Source organism: Rhinopithecus bieti, unplaced genomic scaffold, assembly GCF_001698545.2.
Source record: "Rhinopithecus bieti isolate Rb0 unplaced genomic scaffold, ASM169854v2 scaffold_18466, whole genome shotgun sequence".
Classification (NCBI taxonomy): Eukaryota; Metazoa; Chordata; class Mammalia; order Primates; family Cercopithecidae; genus Rhinopithecus; species Rhinopithecus bieti.
This window is the reverse complement of record NW_016809319.1, coordinates 1,521,372-1,526,558: the sequence shown is the minus strand read 5'-3', so window position 1 is coordinate 1,526,558 and position 5,187 is coordinate 1,521,372.

The window sequence follows — 5,187 nt, the reverse complement described above, 5'->3', positions numbered from 1 at the left end:
AAAAAAAAAAAAAAAAAAAAAAAAAAAAAAAATATTAAATATGCCTGGAAACAACTCAGAGGCTCATTGGTTGATGTGTGAAAGGCCTGATGCAAAGATTTTTGAAGTCTGCACTCTGAAATGAGAAAATTTCCCATGGTATATGCATAATATATGCAAGAAAATTATTCATATATTAGCTGCTCCTACCCCACAAAAAAATCCTCAATATACTCTAAAATATAGAAAAAGTAGAAATCAACATTTTCTGACCTTTGAAAATTATAAAACTTTCTTTTAAAAACTAGGGCTGGCCATGCACGGTGGCTCATGCCTATAATCCCAGCACTTTGGGAGGCTGAGGCGGGTGGATTACCTGACATTATGTGGGGAAAAGAAAGCTAGATCAGACTGTTACTGTGTCTGTGTAGAAAGAAGTAGACATAAGAGACTCCATTTTGTTCTGTATTAAGAAAAATTCTTCTGCCTTGAGATGCTGTTAATCTGTAACCCTAGCCCCAATCCTCTGCTAGGAGAGACATGCGCTGTGTTGACTCAAGGTTTAATGGATTTAGGGTTATGCAGGATGTGCTTTGTTAAAAAAAGTGCTTGAAGGCAGTATGCTTGTTAAAAGTCATGCCATTCTTTAATCTCAAGTAACCAGGGACACAATACACTTCGGAAGGCCGCAGGGACCTCTGCCTAGGAAAGCCAGGTATTGTCCAAGGTTTCTCCTCATGTGATAGCCTGAGATGTGGCCTCCTAGGAAGGGAAAGACCTGACCATCCCCTAGCCCGATACCCATAAAGGGTCTGTGCAGAGGAGGTTTAGTAAAAGAGGAAGCCCTCTTTGCAGTTGAGATAAGCGGAAGGCATCTGTCTCCTGCTCGTCCCTGGGCAATGGAATGTCCCGGTGTAAAACCCAATTCTATGTTCTATTTGCTGAGATAGGAGAAAACAGCCTTAAGGCTGGAGGTGAGACATGCTGGCGGCAATATTGTTCTTTAATGCACCGAGATGTTTATGTATGTGCACATCAAAGCACAGCATCTTTTCTTAACCTTGTTTCGACATAGAGACCTTTGTTCACATTTTCCTGCTGACCCTCTCCCCGCTATTACCCTATTGTACTGCCACATCCCCCTCTCCGAGAGTAGAGATAATGATCAATAAATACTGAGGGAACTCAGAGACCAGTGCCAGGGCGGGTCCTCCCTATGCTGAGCACCGGTCCCCTGGGCCCACTTTTCCTTTTCTTTCTTTTTTTTTTTTTTTGTATTTTTAGTAGAGACAGGGTTTCACTATGTTGGTCAGGCTGGTCTCGAACTCCTGACCTCAGGTGATCCACCCACCTCGGCCTCCCAAAGTGCTGGGATTACAGGCATGAGCCACTGTGCTCGGCCCACTTTTTCTTTCTCTATACTTGTCTCTGTGTCTCTTTCTTTTCTCCATCCCACCTGACAAGAAATGCCCACAGGTGTGGAGGGACAGGCCACCCCTTCATCTGGATGCTTGAGCGTGGTCATTGAGGACAAGTCAATGAGAGATTCCAAAGTACGTCTATGGTCAGCCTTGCGGTAAGCCTGTGCACTCAAAAGAACCTAGGGTAAAAATGGGGCAAACTAAAAGTAAATATGCCTCTTAGCTCTATTAAAATTGTTTTTAAAAGATGAGGAGTTAGAGTCTCTACAGAAAATCTAATCACGCTATTTCAAACAATAGAACAATTCTGCCCACGGTTTCTAGAACAGGGAACTTTAGATCTAAAAGATTAGGAAAAAATTGGCAAAGAATTAAAACAAGCAAGTAGGTAGGGTGAAATCATCCCACTTACAGTATGGAATGATTGGGTCATTATTAAAGTAGCTTTACAACCGTTTCAAACAGGAGAAGATAGTGTTTCAGTTTCTGATGCTCCTGAAAGCTGTGTAATCGATTGTGAAGAAGAGGCAGGGATAGAATCCTGGAAAGGAATGGAAAGTTCACATTGTAAATATGTAGCAGAATTGGCAATGGCTCAGTCAACGCAAAATGTTGACTATAATCAATTACAGGAGGTGACATATCCTGAAACGTTAAAATTAGAAGAAAAAGGTCAAGAATTAGTGGGACCATCAGAGTCTAAACCACGATGGCCAACTCGTCTTCCAGCAGCTCAGATGCCTGTAACATTACAACCTCAAATGCAGGTTAGACAAGTACAAACCCCAAAAGAAGATCAAATAGAACAAGATAGAGTCTCTGTCACGGCAGTGCCAATTCAAACACAGTATCCACAATATCAGCCGCTAGAAAATAAGACCCAATTGCCAGTAGCCTATCAATATTGGCTGCCAGCTGAACTTCAGTATCGGCCGCCCCCGTAAAATCAGTATGGACAGCCAGGAATGTTTCCAGCACCACAGGGCAGGGCGTTATAGCCTCAGTCGCCCAGTATGAGACTTAATCCTACAGCACCACCTAGTGGAGAGGGTAGTGAATTACATCACATTATTGAGCAAGAAAACAAGGAGATACTGAGGGGGGGCAATTCTCGGTAATATTAGAACGGATACCATCTGGAGAAGGGGCCCAAGAGGGAGCGCCTCCCCTAGCTGAAGCCAGATATGAGTCATTTTCTATAAAAATGCTAAAATATATGAAAGAGGGAATAAAACAGTATGGACCCAACTCCACTTATATAAGAACATTATTAGATTCCATTGCTCACGGACATAGACTCATTCCTTATGACTGGGAGATTTTGGCAAAATCATCACTCTTACCCTCTCAATTTTTACAATTTAAGACTTGGTGGATTGATGGGGCACAAGAACAGGTCCGAAAAAATAGGACTGCCAATCCTCCAGTAAACATAGATGCAGATTAACTATTAGGAACAGGTCAAAATTGGAGCACTACTGAGCAACAAGCAATAATGCAAAATAAGGCCATTGAGCAAGTTAGAGCTATCCGCCTTAGAGCCTGGGAAAAAATCCAAGACCCAGGAACCACCTGCCCCTCATTCGATACAGTAAGACAAGGCTCTAAAGAGCCCTACCCTGATTTTGTGGCAAGGCTCCAAGATGCTGCTCAAGTCAATTACCGATGAGAATTCCTGTAAGGTCATAGTGGAGTTGCTGGTGTACGAAAACGCCAGTCCTGAGTGTCAATCAGCCATTAAGCCATTTAAAGGAAAGGTCCCAGCAGGATCAGATGTCATCTCAGAGTACGGAAAAAGCCTGTGATGGAATTGGAGGAGCTATGCATAAAGCTATGCTTATGGCTCAAGCAATCACAGGAGTTACTTTAGGAGGACAAGTTAGAACATTTGGGGGAAAATGTTATAATTGTGGACAAATTGGCACCTAAAAAAAATTACCCAGTCTCAAACAAACAAAATATATTCAAGGTATTACAACAACAGATAAAGAGCCACCTGACTTATGTCCAAGATGTAAAAAAGTAAAACATCGGGCTAATCAATTTCATTCTAAATTTGATAAAAATGGGCAACCATTGTCGGGAAACGAGAAGAGGGGCCAGCCTCAGGTCCTGCAACAAACTGGGGCATTCCCAATTCAGCCTTTTGTTCCTCAGGGTTTTCAGGGACAACAACCCCCACTGTCGCAAGTACTTCAAGGAATGAACCCGTTACCACAATATAGCAATTGTCCCCTGCCACAAGCAGCAGTGCAGCAGTAGATTTATATACTATACAAGCAGTCTCTCTGCTTCCAGGGGAGCCCCCACAAAAAATCCCCACAGGGACATATGGTCCACTGCCTAAGGGGACTCTAGGACTAATCTTAGGAAGATCAAGTCTAAATCTAAAGAGAGTTCAAATTCATACTGGTGTGGTTAATTCAGACTACAAAGGTGAAATTCAACTGGTTATTAGCTCCTCAATTCCTTGGAATGCCAGTCCAGGAGACAGGATTGCTCAATTATTACTCCTGCCTTATATTAGGTTGGTAACAGTGAGATAAAAAGAACAGGAGGGTTTGGAAGCACTGATTTGGCAGGAAAGGCTGCATATTGGGCAAGTCAGTTCTCAGAGAACAGACCTGTGTGTAAGGCCATTATTCAAGGAAAAAGTTTGAAGGGCTCACAGACACTGGAGCAGTCGTCTCTATCATTGTTTTAAATCAGTGGCCAGGCTGTCACAGGACTTGTCGAAAAGGCTGTTACAGGACTTCTCAGCATAGGCATTGCCTTCAAGTGTATCAAAGTACGTGATTTTACATTGTTTAGGGCCGGATAATCAAGAAAGTACTGTTCAACCAATGATTACTTCCATTCCTGTTAATCTGTGGGGTCGAGATTTGTTACAACAATGGGGTGCGGAAATCACTGTGCCTGCTCCATTATGCAGCCCCATGAGTCAAAAAATCATGATTAAGATGGGATATGTAACAGAAAAGGGATTAGGAGAACATGAAAATGGCATTAAAGTCCCAATTGAGACTGAGGGAAATCAAGAAAGAAAAGGAATAGGGTGTCCTTTTTAGGGGTGGCCACTGTAGAGCCTCCTAAACCCATTCCATTAACTTGGAAAACAGAAAAACCATTATGGGTAAATCAGTGGCCACTACCAAAACAAAAACTGGAGGCTTTGTGTTTATTAGAAGGAACAATTAGAAAAGGGACATATTGAGCCTTTATTCTCGCCTTGGAATTCTCCTGTGTTTGTAATTCAGAAAAATTCCGGCCGATGGCGTATATGTTGACTGACTTACCAGCCGTCAATGCCGTAATTCAACCCATGGGACCTCTCCAACCCGGATTGCCTGCCCGGCCATGATCCCAAAAGACTGGCCTCTAATTATAATTGATCTGAAGGATTGTTTTTTTACTATTCCTCCGGCAGAGCAGGAATGTGAAAAATTTGCCTTTACTATACCAGTCATAAATAACAAAGAACCAGCCACCAGGTTTCAGTGGAAAGTGTTACCTCAGGGAATGCTTCATAGTCCAACTATTTGTCAGACTTTTGTAGGTCAAGTCCTTCAACCAGTTAGAGACAAATTTTCAGACTGTTATAACATTCAGTATGTTGATATTTTATGTGCTTCAGAAACGAGACAAATTAATTGACTGTTACACATTTCTGCAAGCAGAGGTTGCCAAAGCAGGCCTGACAATAGCATCTGATAAGATTCAAACCTCTCCTCCTTTTCATTATTTAGGGATACAGATAGAAAATAGAAAAATTAAGCCACAAAAAATA